The sequence below is a fragment of the Diceros bicornis genome, chromosome X (assembly GCF_020826845.1).
Source record: "Diceros bicornis minor isolate mBicDic1 chromosome X, mDicBic1.mat.cur, whole genome shotgun sequence".
NCBI classification, from domain to species: Eukaryota; Metazoa; Chordata; class Mammalia; order Perissodactyla; family Rhinocerotidae; genus Diceros; species Diceros bicornis.
In genome coordinates, this window is record NC_080781.1 from 43204085 (window position 1) to 43222593 (window position 18509).

The 18509-nt window shown below is 41.1% G+C and overlaps 1 protein-coding gene across 3 annotated transcripts in view; it reads right to left on the reverse strand.

The window, feature by feature from the left end:
- DGKK (diacylglycerol kinase kappa) overlaps positions 1 to 18509 on the reverse strand; it is a 117897-nt gene that overhangs the window by 77534 nt on the left and 21854 nt on the right. The gene's annotated exons all lie outside the window — the stretch shown is intronic.

An 18509-nucleotide genomic window follows, 5' to 3' on the forward strand; every position in this document is an offset into this window, starting at 1 on the left:
TATATATAATTAACACCTGCCTGCAGCTTAATTGGGAAAGGGCAAATACAGCTGCTGCTGTGACCTTTTCCTATGCTCCTACAAAATCCTCAAAGCTTCTACTATCTGCTACAGCTGTTTTTCTGTGGATCAGTGGGTTTTTGATGGATGTGGCTTTGGGGGATGCTTTTACTCTTTCGTAGCAGAAGGAACTCCTATTACATAGCAAAATTGAATTCCACCACTACCCAATCAAAAAGTAGGTTAGCAGCATGACATGCACCACTACCTGCTATTAGCTGGCTGCTCTTCTGTTTTACTTTCTCATGCTGTTCTTGGGAAGGAGGCTGGATCAAGTTGAGGAATGAGTAGGTTATCACTCCTCAAGTGAGAACCAGACTCCCACTATGAGCACAGCTGGGGAAGCCAGCTTTCTGCCTGGGGCTCCTTCAATCCAAAAACCTGGAATATCTATTCTCTTTGCTTTGGGGGCAGGGGTGGTGAGAAGAAAGCCATTTCCTAACACAGGCCTGCCAAAATTGATTCAGAGCAACAATGTTTGATTTGGTTAAAATGCAACCCCGGGTGCTTTAGGCTTTAAGACAGGCCAGGCCCGCTGCTTCACTGAAAGCTTTACATTCGCCAGGGTCCTGTTGACGTGGCAGGAGTCAGACAGACTGGCTCCAGCACTCACTAGCTGTGTGACCTTGGGCAAATCACTTAACCTCCCTGATCCTCAATTTCCTTGTGTGTTAGATTAGGATATCTCACAGAGCATGTGCCTGCCACTCTATAAGTGTGAGTCTCTTGTGAATTGTGGACGCAGGGGCTTGTGCCACAGCTCCACTTATCCCACTACCGGGAGCTTCCCTTCCCAACACTAGCAGCCTGGCTGCCTAAGGGCTGCAGCAGAAGGATGAGGAATACAGTGACTAACTGTCTCAGTTTTCCCATGACTTTCAGTGCTAAAACCAGGAGAGTCATGGGCAAACCAAGACCTGTTGGTCACCCTAGCACTGAGGAGCAGGCCTTTTTACTGCTTAGGTTTGCAAGGACTATAGCTGCAAATTCCTCCCACTGCTTCCTGTGCTAAGGAAGAACTATAGAGAATCATCTATGTTCCTGCTCTCTGTTAGTGAAATAAAAGAAAGTTGAGAATGACGCTACATTTTTTTTCTGAATAGGCAAAACCTTTAACTAGTTTTTGTATAACATTCAAAAGATATTTTATACACATGCACACACATATATACACATATATTCTTTCTTCTTCACATAAATCATAGCACTCTATGCACAATGTTTTATTTCTTGCTTTCTACACTTAATATATTATGAAGCCCTTTCAATATTGATACATAATGAGCCATCTCATTTCTTTTTACAATTGCATAGCATTCCACTGTATGGATGTAATGTGATTTATTTAAACAGTTCCCTATTGATGGACAGTGGTTTAAAATCTTATTCTATTACAAACAATACCACAATGACTCTCTGAATATACATGTCATTTTGCACTGGTGTGAGAACATTAATAAGATAAATATCAAGAGTGGTGACTTTAAAACTTGTCCACTGGGACCATAGAGCCTAAAAACATATGTCTTCTCAAATCTCTCTGCTCTCTCTCCCTTTCCTTTTTCTATTATTGGAGTTTCCTAGGAAGGGTAAGGATCACTAATTGCTTGGGGGTTGGGGAGGAGGTGAGCAATTTGGATCCGGGCTGACAAAGTGCAGAAAGCAGTAACCTGGCTCTTGGTAATTGCCCTGGGACTAACAGCAGCCAAGAATGGGGCAGAGCTCAGCTGAGTCCTCCCAGACCTACACACAGGTTTGAATGATGGTTTTGCTGCATTGAACTGTGCAGCCTTCAACAGGCCATTTCACTGCTATGACGGACCGCTAGCAACTTGGCTCAGGGTAGGGATATAAGCTTTGGTCTATGTAGTTCAAAGTTTGTGCTCTTGCCACAAAACTGCCTTTTAACTTTCAGAGCTAACCTTGACCTTAGCAATGAGTAATCTTCTCCCTCCCCACCCTGTTAGAGATGTTGAAAATAAGGCCCCAAGAGGGGCTATGCTTACTCAAGTCAAACAGCAAATTAGTGGCAGAACCAGGACTGGGCTTCCAGCCACTCTGTTTTAGTAGTGTCGAGAATCCTCACTGACCTCCTGAATGTGAGTGAAGGGGCCCTATAACCACAGCCATTGAGTTTGCTCTGTATTGGCAGTGCCTCCTGGAACATATGCACAATTTGGGGGACTCCAGCAGAATACCATGGAAAGAGATGTGAGGAGACCAGCAGAAAGATGGCTTGACTCCAAGAGTTGAATCAAGAGGACAGGCTGGGTCAGAGCTTTCGAAGTTTGAGGAGAGTGGCTCATGGGAAGGCTTCTTGCAGAAGGTTGGCTTTGCTCTGCAAATGCAGAGAAGATTAAAGGTGTCAACTGGGGGAAGGAGGATTGTTTTTGAGTCTTGGGATAACCAAAAGCTTGGAAGAAGAAATCCAGTGAAAGGAATAGAGTAAGTAGAAGCTTAGCTGAAGACCCCTATCACTACAGCGGCAGTTGCTGCTGCCTAGAAAAGGAAGTTCTGTGGTCACACAAAGTCTCTAAAGGAAAGATACCAGGGAATTTTGGACCCTGGTCTTCAACTTAACCAAGATCACAGAGGCCAGGATACCAATTATCTTATCTCGTGCTATCAATTTACAAAGAATGACAAAGCATGCTTCCAACTGCCTTCTTCCCCACCCTTTCACCCGACCATCAGCTACTAAAGATGGAGAGGTTCTTTTAACATTCTGTGGATGTTCCTTCTCTCAGGGACACTACCCCCACTGCTTCCAGCCCTGGGGTCCCACCACCAAGCCACATGCCTTCTTTATCCTAACCACCTAGCATGAGACCAGTGGTTCCTGTTCTGACTCTGGAGATGTCCTCAATGAAGCAGCCAAGGCAGCAATTTCTTCTCTAAGTTTCTCTTTGATCATCCCTCTCCAAAGGAAGAAAGTTGTTTCTGGCTTACAAGTGTCTGCTATTTGCCCTTGCTTTACTTGCATTATCTCATTTAATGCCCACAGCAATAATCTTGTGAGGGAGATAGAGAAGTTGAGGTTTAGAGAGGTTAAATGACTACTTCTAAGTCACAGTGAGTACCAGAGCTGGGGTTTAAACCTAGATCCGTTTGACTCTATTGTCTGTCTCCTCCAAATACCAAGCATCTACAGGATGATGGTTATCATGTTCTGGTTTGGGTGTCAGATCCAAGTCGGGGATCACTTCAGTCCACTTATTTCTTCCTCCAGGGGCCACTATTGCACCGGGCAGGAAAACCATGGACCAGTAATGTCTGCAGATTTCTCACTAGTTTAGCTGAAGGAGACCATGTACTGCAAATGATTTCACAAACTTGGAGGAAAGAAAATCACAGTTCCTTGGAGAGGTGCCTGAAAGTCATAATCTCATATTTTGCATATTTTGATACTTTGTAACAACATGCTCAATCACGTATAGAAGCTCCTAAACCTGGGGACTTCAGCCTTTAGAGGATTTTAATTTTTTTTTTTATTTTTTAAATCTTTTGCTGAGGGAGATTAGCCTTGAGCTAAAATCTGTGCCAGTTTTCCTCTACTTTATATGTGGGTTGCGGCCATGGCATGGCTGACAAGTGGTGTAGGTGCACACCCAGGATACGAACTGGCGAACCCGGGCCACGGAAGCGGAGCGTGCTGAACTTAACCACTATGGCACGGGCTGGCCCCCTAGAGGTATTTTTAAATGCTTGCAACCTAAGGCCAAAAGGAACGTTGCAAATATGCAAATATGTAGCTCATTTGGCTACAACTCACTCAAAGAGCAAAGTGATGAAGACTCAATCTGTGCTTTCTGTGCTTTGGTCTTTAAAAATATCTGTCTCTTTCCAATCATGGCTTCAATGCCTCTAATAACGTGGGTGCAGTGAGCCCATATCACGTAACTGCATGTCTTGAGGAGTTGAGAAGATTGCTTTATTGTCAAACTGGCCTCATACAGACAGCCATCTGAAGGCGTGCACAGGACCTGTGAATACATTCACTAATAGGTCCTCTGGGGATGAAGTGGTTAGATAATAAAGAGGGGATGTGTGAGTTTTCACTTCTATTTTTTCTCAGGCTTATGAAGTGGTGTTGACAAGAATCATAAGGTTAGTAGTCAGAAACTGATGCTAGAACCAGTTGCTTCTGCTTGCTTCTTGCAGCAATAGTGGTCTAGGGAAGATGAAATGCACTAATTCACTAGTGTGTGTAGGGGAATGAGAGACGTGTGCACGCAGTGTGTGTGTGTGTGTGTGTGTGTGTGTATGCTTGTCTGCTTGTCTGCTCTGCCCCACCAGTGGTAGGTGAGAGCAGGAGCAAGGTCTCAGGTAAGGGCACCTCAAGGGTAGGATTGACTTGGGGGTAGAGTGAGGGACAAACCCATAGGAGATTCCATTCAACCCCTAAAGCTATGGATAACCTTGCTGCCTTTGAGCAGAGGACTGTCCTTGGCTGGGCAAAACTGCCTCACCTGGAGGCAGGAGGTGTGGTAGTTCGACAGCCCACCAAACCTAGAGGGAAAAGGGAAGGAAGAGCTGTGATTGTAGGAGACACTCATCTATCAAGGAAGAGACTATGTTGTGGGCCTTGGTTCCAGAGAAATTACTGGCCAGGTAACAAAGCTGAAAAGCTGTGCCAATGAGTAAAAGGAGGCCACCAGGGACAAGCTTCCTGGAGTAATAATAAGATGAATTGCTAGCAGTTGTGGGAAGCACTGTGTTAAATCATGTTACATGGGGTATCTCATTTGATTGCAACAACAACTCTAAAAGGTATATGCCGTAACAATCCTCATTTTATAGATGGAGAAACTGAGGCTTGGAGAGATTAGGTAACTTCCCTAATAGGTTAAAAAATTGCAGAGCTAAAGTCTCTCTTGGAATTTTATGGACATGGAAAACCAGTTATTCCCTCAGTGAAAGAAAAAAAGTAAGGTTTAAATCACTGGTCTTATTGCAAATTATACTCTATGCCAATCGACAGAAGGAGGCAGGATTGGGGGGAGATTGGTGGTGTGAATCACAACTATTTGGTTCAGTTTTGTTTTTGTTATTAATTTTAAATGCTAAAGTAATTCTACTAATAATAACTGTTTAATTTACACCGCACTTTATCAGCTGTAAAGATCTTGAAGATTCTCACTTGACTCTGAAGACAATCCTGAGAAGCAGACAATGTAGATAACACTATTTTTTCCAGATAAGAACACTGTGACTAAAGGAAGTGAAGTAAATGACTGGCCCAAGGTAACTATGTGGTAAACTAGCTCTGGCCTCTTGACTTCTGGTACAAGCCTCTTTTCACTATATCTCTACATTTTATGTTTTCTGTGTTGTTTGATATCATTTTAATTCATAGTCTGTATCTTGAAGGCCTAATTTCCCCTTTTTGTTCTTTTTCTGCCATCTTGCAATTTAACTCTCTGCCATCACTGTTGGTAAAGAAGTATGGCATATTCAAGTGTGCCATGGGCAGGCATCCTCGTGGTTAATGAAGGTAATACCATGCTGGGCCCAAAGGGAAATCCTTCTTTGACATGGATGGCTCCTAGTAGCAATAATGAAAAATTAACTTGGCCATGCAGCTACCGCACAAAAACATTCCACGAGGGTCTTACTAGGAAAGACTGAGAGCACTGCTGTTACTGTTGCTTCCCCCTCCCAGGGGCCGCTTCCCACAGCTTGTTCAGATGCTTTACACTAAGACCCACTGCTACCCTATTCATACTTTTGGACCTTCATTTATTTCCCTGTTGAAACACCATCCAGATCTGCATCCTTTTCCAACTTCTCCCTGCAGGCAAACACCTGGTAAAACTACACCCCCCCCTCTCTAGCCAGGCTATGTTTAAGGGATTAAGACTGCTCAATTCCTAAATAGCTACTAACTACAGTAATCAAATTCTAACACCCACCGGCCAGGGCGTAGAGCAAGGATGACTGTTACCATCTGGATTTTGTGATGCTCAACTCTTGATAGCCTATCCAGAAGGGGCCACCAAAAAAGTACAAATGCGCTAAGGGAGAGGGAAAGAAAGAGAGGATGGAAGAGGTCAGTGGTATTGTAACTCAAGTTGACAGACCTGGAAGGAGGGAGGAGGAGAAGAGTAGCAAAGAAATAAGAATAGGATGAACATGTTACATTGGAGGGGTGGCTGGGGGTGGTGGCAAACACTCATAGACTTGTAGATGACAAAAGATGCTCATTTTCCCACCAGTGACACATGCGATTTCCACTGATTCTGGAATCATCTCCTAGCCACCATTTCATTGGCTCTGAGATTGTGCCCTAATCAATGTGTGTGGTTATCTGTTCAAAGTTGCTGGAGAGAAGGCAGCTCTGACTAAAACGGGAAGAGAAAGATTATCAGCTGAGATCTGGGAGACAGCTAGACCTGAACCACACAAAAAATACAGTAGGCAAAATTGTCCTCTGGGATCAGGAGGGGACTGTCCTTTAATTGGAAACAGGGCCTAAAAAACTAGGATTGCTTAAGAAAGGGAAGGAGCAGGGGAGGTGGCAAGGCAGACTCCAGTGTGACACAAACTCACTAACAGCAATATAGACACACCAAAATTGATACACAGAGAAATATGGAGATGCAGCTAACCCCTCTTGTCTCTTTTACCCCTCCATATGTATGATAAAAAGTAATGTTCTGACAGACACAAGTCTAATATCCACATCTTTTCTGAAATGTCCACTATGGCTAGGCATCCTGCTAGGCACATTGTATACATTAGTGCTAATATTCACAACATTACTGCAAGGTAAGTATTACTAGCCTCATATGATAGATAAGGCACTGAAGCTCAGAATAGTCCTCTGAGATCACACACAGTTACAAAGGGGATGACTTTGAACCCAAGTCTGTCTTATCCCCAAGCCTAGACACATTTCTACGTATTATACCATACACATTGCCTCTCTCTCCTGGAAAGTGAGGGTTGACTTGAGGTGACAGAGAGGGAGGATAGTTTGTAAAACCACAAGAGATCTGAATGATTCAGCTTGTGAGTTTTCACAAAAACATTTGTACATGGGTGCAGTATGGGCAGCAATATGGCACCTGGGAGAGACAGTGGGCTTAATGGACTCTGAATTCCATGGAGTTGGGGCTCCAGCAGTAACCTGTTATGTTAGCAAGTCATGCCACTTCTCAAGCTACCATCTCCTTTCTAGGAACTTCAGATAAAGATGCTAAAATTTGGCACTTGCTTCATCAAGGGAAGACCAAGACATAATAGACAAAACTATTAATATTGCTCAGGTCTGTTGTCATAAAGTAGCCTCTCACCAAATTAAAGACTGAAAGGATAGGCTCTGGGCCCAGGAATAGAATTTACTTCAAAACTGAACAGGTCAGAAAGACAAACCTCAGCATAAAATTCTCTTGGTAAATCACAATTATGTGTCATAGCCGAGTTATGTCTGAAGTGCCACAACTTACCCATAGTAGGTACTTGATGAATGTTTACAAAGTGAAATTGAGGGGGGGAAAGACACCTGGGGAGGACAATGAGAAAGGATGTCCTCAAATGTTCAGGGAAATGTTCTCAAATATTCCTATCAATTGGCTCATAAAAGCTAGTTGCTATTGTAGGAGACAAACGAGGATTCTTATATATACAAGTACATATATTTAGGCAAAAGCTACTGTAGTACAATAAAAAGGAGTGTCGACTTTGGAATCAGATAAATCTGGATTTGAAACTCAGCTCCATCAGTTATTAGGTGTGTGTTCTTGGCCAAGTAATTTAACTTACAAACCTCAGCATTTTTATCTGTAAAAACATATATAGTATTCCATTGTGTATATATACTATATATATAGTATTCCATTGTGTATATATACTATATATATAGTATTCCATTGTGTATATATACTATATATATAGTATTCCATTGTGTATATATACTATATATATAGTATTCCATTGTGTATATATACTATATATATAGTATTCCATTGTGTATATATACTATATATGTTTTTACAGATAAAAATGCTGAGGTTTGTAAGTTAAATTACTTGGCCAAGAACACACACCTAATAACTGATGGAGCTGAGTTTCAAATCCAGATTTATCTGATTCCAAAGTCTGCACTCCTTTTTATTGTACTACAGTGGCTTTTGCCTAAATATACTACTCAGCCATAAGAAACGATGAAATCCAGCCATTTGTGACAACATGGATGGACATTGAGGGTATAATGCAAAGTGAAATAAGTCAGAGGGAGAAGGTCAAATACCGTATGATTTCCTTCATTAAGTAGTAGATAATAACAACAATAAACAAACACATAGGGACAGAGATTGGATTGGTGGTTACCAGAGGGGAAGGGGGGAGGGAGGAGGGTGAAAGGGATAATTCGGTATATGTGTGTGGTGATGGGTTGTAATTAGTATTTGGGTGGTGAACATGATGTAATCTATGCAGAAATAGAAGTATAATGATGTACACCTGAAATTTTTACAATGTTATAAACCAATGTTACTGCAATAAACAAAAAATTAAAAAATAAATAAATAAATGTCATAATAAAAAAAAACATATATAGTAATGACACTCAACTCTTAATAAAGATCAAAAGAATGCCTGAAAGTTTTTAGTGCCAAGTAGAAATTCAATACATATTTCTTCTTTCTTTCTGTGGATTTGGTGGCAATATTTTTTGACCCCCTAAATTGGAACACAAGGCTTATTATGGGTGAGTATATGTGTAGCTGCAACAGGGTATTGAGGGGTCAATTTGAAATCAGTGTTTTGCCCCAAGTTTGGGAGCATAGTTTTCATACTAATGGTCCAAGCCCAGTAGGTCTTTACTACCAGATCTTAGGGTGCTTTTGATTTTTGTGGATTAGTCCATACAAGCACAGATTCTCGCTGTCCCATGAGTAACAGAGCAGGGATCACTTGGAATGGAAACAAAGACTATAAATAGAAAACAAATTTTAAGTCTGTAGAAGAATTTGTGCCTGCTGTCCCCATAAGGATACTCACAGTGCTGGGACTTTTGAACTCCTCCTCCCAAAACCAGAACCTAGAGCATCAAAAGGGCTTCTGATTATAGGTATGAAGATTTAAGGTTAAGGTAAGTGACGAGAAAAGTTCTGTTCAAGCCTGGAAAAGAAACTAGTGTTAGAACAAGTGGTGAATAGAACAGGTAGGATTAGTGAACCCAAGTGTTTGTATCTCTTTAAACTTAGCATATAGACATTTCAAATCTACTCCTGTCTAATATTTATATTAAAACAGTGAGGCAAATTTGAAGGACCAAAAGGATGACTGAGTTGAAAACATCCTCTTCTGTTATGTTACATTAACCACAACTATGGGAAACACAGTTTCAAGAGCTGCCTTAATCTGCCATAACCAAGGCACCACCATTTCCTGGTGGCAATTTATTCTACTGATAGTATATCCTAATTCCAGGCCAATTATCTAGGAGGTAATGACTAGATTTTAGAAGTCTAACCTTGCAAACTCAAAACTAGTTAAATGAAATAAAGATAAATATCACAAGGTCATTTTCCCACATAACAAACAACTAAGAGCAGGTTGTTTTCATACCAACTAACAAGACCTACAACTTTACTGGCCAGAACCCAGAATTCTACAACTATCTACATAACAACTTCTGCTAACCTAAAGCAAAAATTCCAACCCCTTCTTACTCTACTTTGCCATTCATGTGCCTTGGGCTTTCAAGGGAACTCTGAATGTACAATTATACCATGAAAATTGGCAAATGCATCTTCTCATTTTATCTGTGTACCTTTCAAAAGCTTAAGATGGTTAGAGGGGACTTCATAATCAACAAATCCATCTCCTTGCCCATGGCTGTATGAGGTGACAATATACTTAAGCTATCGCCTCCAAATGGCTGTTCTTACTTTTCTTAAATTTCCTTCTCCTCCTTTTACCCTTGATGTAGGGAAAGGAAATGCTCATTCTACCTAGCTCTCAATTCTGCAGCAGCAGCTGAAGATTTGTTCTACCAACCTGAGACCAGTGGAAAACCTAAGAGCACTTTTAATGCAGGGAAGTGAATGTAGAGTAGGTGGAGATTGCCCATGCCCATGAACTCTCTCTGGTTATTACAGGGAAATGAGCTATGAGGGAACTCCCTGTCTGCCTACAATGCCTGTGGTTTTTCTGATGGACAGAACTTCCACCTGGTTATTCCCAACTGATGGGCTTTTTGATTTTTCTAGGTCTTTCTAATCTGGAGACATGGTAAGACTCTTTTCCAGGCTCATGATTCACTTAACTTTTTTTTAGCTAGGAGTAGCGCCTTACATAATGAAAAAATAACATTGGATATGTGAACTGAAAACCTCATAAACTTTGAGAAAGTGTGAAAGGGGACAATCTTTCTGACCCCAAAATGTGTAAAGTATATACACATACCAAGTCCTCATTCAAGGACTCAGAGCTTCCTTGGGATGCCCTTTGGTCTATCACAATTTCCTAATTGAGTCCCACATATACATGCCCTCCAAAAGACATGTTCAGAGGTAAGAGGACATGTTGATTGATGGCTTGAAACTAGGGTGGGCATATAGATATTTGGATGAAGAAAGGTAGTTCTGGAATAAATGGATAGAAGAATCAAAGAGAGAAGTGGTAGTTAGAGGAAAAGACGTCAGTGAAGGGATATCAGGAAGGCAGAATTCAGTATGTAAGACCTTTTCCTGTATGGAAAAAAAGTGTCAAGCATACATTTTCCATGAAGCTTAAATATTTTATACACTCTGCCTGATTTATCCTTTCAACATCCCACAAAGACAATGAGGAAGTAGGTTATCATCTTCATAACTCATTGCCTCAATAGGTACACTTAGAGAGTGCTTTTTGTTCTCCAAGCTTCAAGTGTAGTAAAATGTCATATTTTCTCAATAGCATGTATTTCTAAGAATGTCAGTGTGTTACAGATCATGTTCATTTTATATTATTGCCACTTATATGTTTTTTTCAGAATGTGTGTAGATATATATTAGCCTAGGTATAAACCTTTTAGTAAATTGATATAAATAAATAAAAATGATACTATTTTCCTGGGCCAAAATGCTTTCAGGGTCTTATTGATACAATTCAACAAAGGATCTTAATGAAGTCCATTGATAACATTCTTTATTCTCTTCTTGAGTTTTGAATTCTAATGTAACCTACAGCCCCAAAAGAGGCTTCTTGAATCAAAATGCTTAATTAATTTCCTCAGGTAAATGTCATGTGGCCATCTCTCCACATAACAAACAACCTAGAGCAACTAAGAGCTAAGAAACAGGTGAAATACACATTTTTCAAGTCTCAAGACACAGGCATTCTACCTTAGTTGGGTACTCTACTTGAGTCTAAGATGTAAGGCCATCTGTTTTTGGCATGGAGTATGAATTCACTTAGGCTTATATAACCATATTTAAGTGAAATCATAAAACACATTCTAAAAGCCAAATACAAATGTATTTTGATTAGTCATGCCACAACTGAGGACTGAATATTACAAAATCCTTAACAAACAACCCTATTAAATTTGTCAATTACAGGTGAACAATGGGCTATATAACTCGTTTCAGCTGTGTTCAGGTACCTCCCATTTCCACTATCACATCCCCACACCACAGAATAGCCATCTTTTTACACTAAAGGCTGTACTTCTTTTTTTTTTTTTTTTTTTTTTTTGTGAGGAGATCAGCCCTGTGCTAACATCCGCCAATCCTCCTCTTTTTTTGCTGAGGAAGACGGCCCTGGGCTAACATCTGTGCCCATCCTCCTCCACTTTATATGGGACGCCGCCACAGCATGGCTTGCCAAAGCAGTGCATCGGTTTGCGCCCGGGATCCGAACCAGCGAACCCCGGGCCGCCGCAGCGGAGCGCGCGCACCCAACCGCTTGCGCCACCGGGCCGGCCCCAAGGCTGTACTTCTTTTAATAATATATTGTGCTATATTTAGGCACAAAAATACAGAAAATTATTTTTTAATACACAGGAATTATTTTTAATACACAAAATAATGAAATTAATTATGCCCTACATATAAAACAAAATATACAGCATCCAAAAAGTGTTACTCTTGTTTTTTTTTAAACATTTATTTATTTATTTATTTTTTTGCTGAGGAAGATTCACCATGAGCTAACATCTGCTGCCAGTCTTCCTCTTTGTTTGCTTGAGGAAGATTAGCCCTGAGCCAACATCTGTGCCAATCTTCCTCTACTTTACATGTGGGTTGCCACCACAGTATGGCTGACGAGTGGTGCAGGTCTGCGCCCACTATCCGGACCTGCGAACGCCGGCAGACAAAGCAGAGTGTGCTGAACTTAACAACTATGCCGCGGGGCCAGCCCCTAAAAATTTTTTTGAAATAATCATAGATTCACAGGAATGTGCAAAGAAATGTACAAGGAGGTCCTATGACCCTTCATCCATCCTCCCCCAATGTTAACATCTTGCATAGCTATAGTACAATATCAAAAGCAGAAGACTGACATTGGTACAATCCATAGAGCTTATTCAGATTTCACCAGTTATACATGAACTCATTGTGTGTGTAGCTCTATGTAATTTTATTACACATGTAGCTTTGAGTAAACATTATGACAATCAAGATATTGAACTGTGCTATCACCACAAGACTTCCTCATGCTACTCCTTTATGGTCACACCTACTCTCTCTGCCCTCTCCCATCCCTAACCCCTGGCATCCACAAAACTGGTCTCCATTTCTAGAATTTGTTATTTCACAATTGTTACATAAATGGACTCATTCAGTATGTATCCTTTTGAGATTGGCTTTTTACACTCAGAATAATTTCCTTGAGGTTCGTCAAAGTTGCATTGCTGAGTAGGATTCCATGGTATGCATGTACCACGATTTGTTTAACCATTCATCCACTGAAGAATATCTGGATAGTTTCCAGTATTTGGCTGTTATCAATAAAGCTGCTATGAACATAAGTGTACATGTTTCAGTGTAAAAATAAGTTTTCATTTATCTGGAATATATGCCCAAGAGTGCAATTGCTGGGCCATATGGTAAATCTAGTTTTAGTTTGAAAAGAAACTGCCCAACTATTTTCCAGAGTACCTGTACCACTTTACATTCCTACCAGCAATGTATGAGTAATCTAGTTTCTCTACATCCCCTCTAGCATTTGATGGTGTCACTACCTTTTTTTTAAAAATTTTTTGTTTATTGCAGTAACATTGGTTTATAACATTGTAAAAATTTCAGGTGTACATCATTATACTTCTATTTCTGCATAGATTACATCATGTTCACCACCCAAATACTAATTACAACCCATCACCACACGCATGTGCCATATTATCCCTTTCGCCCTCCTCCCTCCCCTCTTCCCCTCTGGTAACCACCAGTCCAATCCCTATCTCTATGTGTTTGTTTATTGTTGTTATTATCTACTACTTAATGAAGGAAATCATACGGTATTTGACCTTCTCCCTCTACTTATTTCACTTTGCATAATACCCTCAATGTCCATCCATGTTGTCACAAATGGCAGGATTTCATCGTTTCTTACGGCTGAGTAGTATTCCATTGTGTGTATATACCACATCTTCTTTATCCATTCGTCCTTTGATGGGCACTTAGGTTGCTTCCAAGTCTTGGCTATTGTGAATAAGGCTGCAATGAACACAGGGGTGCATGTATCTCTATGCATTGGTGTTTTCAAGTTCTTTGGATAAATACCCAGCAGTGGAATAGCTGGATCATATGGTAGTTCTATCCTTGATTTTTTGAGGCCATTCTAATAGGTGTTAGTGACATCTTATCCTGGTCTTACTTTGCATTTCCCAAATGGCTAATGATGTTGAACATCTTTTCATGTACTTATTCGCCAACAGTATTCTCTCTTGGATGAAATGTTTGTGTATGTCTTTTGCTCATTTTCTAATTGGATTTTTTGTTTTTCAAATGTTGAATTTTTAGAGTTCTTTATATACTCGAGAAACAAATCCTTTGTTGGATGTGTGATTTGAAAATATTTTCTCCCAGTCTGTAATTTGCCTTTTCATCCTCTTAACAAGGTCTTTTACAGAGCAAAAGTTTTACATTTTGATGAGGTATAATTTATCAATTTTTACTTTTATGGATCATGCTTTTGGTATTGTACTGCACCTTTGGAGAAACATTCCCCATCAACTTCTTTCTGCTATCTTTCATGCCTTTGGAGGCTTTTACGTGCGCGTGTGTGTGTGTGTCTGTGTGTGTGTGTGTGCATGCACATGTATGTGTGTGTGTGCTGACTGGCCTAACTAGAAGAATTTGAGCTTATTGTTTGCGCATAATTATTAATGCACATAAACTATGAAATTCATAGAAGCATAACTCCTGGAGCTGAGTATAATACTACAAAATATATTATCTAGTGAAAGTTTATTTACTAGATGTGAGCAGGGGGGAAATAGCTCATAAAATTACAATTCCTCTTCAAATTATACTGTCCTCCATTTAGAAACAATAAATAGAGAAGCATGACTACTATATATATGTTATATAAATCTGTGAAATTTCTACCTTGAGAATTATGTGATCATACACAGGCAAAAAAATCTCAAATCTAAAATTCTTTAGCTTGTAGGAGAAGCAGTATATACTTTCACAGAAATCAAGACCCGAGGCTACTGTACAACAAATGCTTGACACACCTACTTTTGTAAGACACCAACATGAATCAAAATTCAGTAAAATGGAACTCACAGCAGGACACTGGTTTTAGGTGTTCCATATGAGGACAATCAGATTCCATGAGTTTACGTTGCCAAACACTGACTAGTTGTCATTATCAGCCCTTGAAACTCAACTTGGCTTAAGGTAGAGCTTAGATCTCGGATACCTTGCCTTTGTTTGAACTACTATTTGACCAATTCCAGTTATTTGCACAATTAACTTTTGAGATCAGGGCAAATGGAGTGTCCAAGTGACTTGCTCAGATTCCCAGTGGGAAATTCTCTCAGTCAGGAATGAGGGGGCAGTTACCCAGCTTTTCTGTATTCTTTTCAGAAATCCTTCAGGACATAAATGCTGCTTTCTTCCAAAGGAGTGACTTAAAGGTGATCTAAAAATAACTTAAGTACTGAGTAAACCACTTCTACCAGTCCACCCCCAGATAAACATGGTGGGAAGTTTGTTTGAAACCCTTAAGCAAAAACATCAGCAAAGATCCTTTGACCCTTGGTTAAATGCAAAATAAATAGATCTCCAGCCACCTGGACAACTCAAATGCAAGAGCTATTTTTGCGATATTTCCAAACATTTAAAGAGAAATTAGGCATCTGGTGGGGCTATGTCCTTTATGTTGTTGTTCTTTTTAACCTTTTACCAAACCTCCTTTCTCTCCTTTTCTTTTTCTCTCCCTCCCTTGTACCTCCATCTTACAGACTCTAGCCCAATACCTTTCCCTAGATCCCAAATGGCTGATCTGAAATCAGGCTATTTGATCTTCTGGGAACTCCCTAAAGAGTCCTGATTTGAATTGGTCCTTTTTGTAATCAGCCCGGTCTGCTTAGGGGTGAGAAGTGCTTTCTAAACAAATTGCCCTATTAATTTTCCTGAGAATGCCCCTCACAGGACTTGACTAAAAGTTATAATGCTAGACTCCTACACAGAAACACTTACTCACAGTGGTAGGAAGAGAAACACACAGACATCAGCATGGGCAAATCCATATGAATGTGCATAAGTATACAGTGAGCCACAAATGTACTCAATAATGCATGTAGAGGGTGACGCAGCGGGTGCTGAGCTTCAGAATAGATTCTCCTGTTCTTCTTAGGGTCTGTAAAGTCTGCATAGCTATAAGGGCTCATAATGAGCACTGGATGACCAGCATCCCTTAATAGTGGTGATTCAGAAGATCAGGCGCCTACTATGAATCACTGTAGAAGGTGCCCCAACAGTGAACTAAGCTGCATTTCACAAAAGCTAAGGGCTCTATCCTGCTCCCTGACCTGGAACTCCCCCTGCAGGATTTCCTAGGAATAATGGTCTTCACTGCTCCAGAGGGACTGCAAGGATCTGTGAAGTTGGGAGGCATGGGGAAGTGCCTCTGTATTCACCCTGACAAAATAATTGTCAGGAAGTTAGAGTGAACTGAGTGGTATCTTTACTTATAGTGAGTCTTTGGGCCTTTTCTCCTAGTGCAGGGGCAGGGTAAGGTGGAAGTCATTGTTGTCAGCTCACAGCCTCAACAGCCTGCCCTTACTAGCTTGGTTTCTCACAAAGAATATCAACTTCCTTCTTTGTTGAGGTCACCACTACACTGCTGTTGCTAGGCAGGAAGTCCAAGCTCTGGAGTGTGAACAACATGCTAAACCACATGATGACACCAAAACCCAAGAACTATGTGCTCCTTAGAATAGCAGCCCAGGGAGTGGTCAGAAGAGAGATAGGGGAAGTAACAGCACCTGAGATATTACCCACTTGGAGCTTCCTCTCCTCCCTCACTTCTCCCACTTTTTCCCTTCTCAAACAGAAGCTGAGAAAGGCCTTCCCGAAGGTGATGAAACACCAAAATACCCCACCAACAGCCATCCCACAAAGGAAGTGTCTGCTGTGGTGGAAGCCTTGATTAAAACAGCTAAGACAGAGTTCAACGGTGATAGGGCTAGAAGACACTGAGGAGAGAGAAGGCTGACTATTACTTTGATTGTTTCCTTGGTTTTCCTCCCTCTACCCCAAGTTGAAAAGAAGCCACATGCCAGAGAACAGATATTCTATGCTGCCTCTGAGCAGAGAATGCAATGGGTCAAGCACACACACCAGTTACCAGGCTCCTTAGAGAGAAAAGCCAATAATAAAGTACTCTGGCCTTAAGATCTGAGCTGCCTCACAAGCACCCCAGTGCTATTGGTATGATGCCTGCCCTTGCTCAGACACACATAATGTAGAGTGATTCAACAGCTCCCACAATGAGTTGAAGCTTTCATGCCTGACTTCCCCAGCCACACTACTTTAACTTTTCCCATAAAACTCCCCCTGGCAACCAACAGTCAGTTCCTAGGATTGACTATAGCCTAGAAAGAATGACTAGGTTTGCGTGGTGTTCTTTTCCTTTTCTTTTTCTTCCCCTCCGACCAAATCATAGAAAATGTGTATATAAGCCTTATGAGATAGGGACTTGAAAAACAAGGCCCATATTGTGGTCCTTCATGCTGGAATGTGGTACAGGTGAGAGTGATGACTAGTCATGTATACACATGGCTGTAAATAATTAGTGTGGGGACAATCTCTTCCACGCTCTACACACAAACCCTATACTTGAGGCCAGACTTATACACTACTCATGCCAGGTGTTTTTCAGACCTTTGCAACTAAGATTTATATTTGGCTCAATATGTAAAAAGATATTCTATTCATGAGAGTTCCTGATTAGAATGGCCTGCACTGACACTCTCATTTGCTAGAAGTCGAAGGCCAAGTCATGCTATGTTTCATTGTGTCTTGAAAGTTTCTCTTTATCCTCTAGGCTTCTGATGACCTCACTTCATCATATACTGGTTGTTGAGTATCCAGCTTCCATTTATAATCCATGCAATGCCAACTCAGATGGGTGGAGGCGTGATGGGAACTCAGATATTGCTGCCCTGACTTTCGTTTTTTTTGTGAGGAAGATCAGCCCTGAGCTAACATCCATGCCAATCCTCCTCTTTTTGCTGAGGAGGACCGGCCCTGAGCTAACATCTATTGCCAATCCTCCTCCTTTTTTTTCCCTTTTCCTCCCCAAAGCCCCAGTGGATAGTTGTATGTCATAGTGCACATCCTTCTAGTTGCTGTATGTGGCACGCGGCCTCAGCATGGCCAGACAAGTGGTGCATCGGTGCGTGCCCAGCATCCGAACCCGGGCCACCAGTAGTGGAGCGTGCACACTTAACCACTAAGCGATGGGGCCGGCCCCATGCCCTGACTTTTTGATACTGCCTACTGTGTTCCATTGGTGGGCTTTAAGTGGCAGCTTTCCACTGACTGTCATCTGTGGACAGAACTGAATTCTGTTGCAGGATGACACATAAGCTGGATCTGCTTCACGGTTCCCAGAAGTGCAGTGCTGCCTCTATACTGCCATTTATAATCATTTGCCTGTCTTCTGAGGTGTGTACTTAGCAAACACAACCATCTAACCACAGCACTATTTAAATAACAATCCCTGGAATTCAAATGTTATTTTTAAACTACTAAGTCTAAGAATTTCCCAAAGGACACGAGACATGCCTGGCCATGAGCCTCCTCTATAAAATCTCAAGGCTACTTGGCACCATGGATTAAATACCTAAATCTGTCTTCCCTTCACCTAGTGATGGAGAGTTGGCTATACATGATATCCTCCACTATGAGGAGTCTTAAGATCTTGGAAACCTTGTCAAAGCAGCCAAACTTGATGTCATAGTTTAGGTCCCTTAAAAGTAGCAAATGTTGTTATAATAT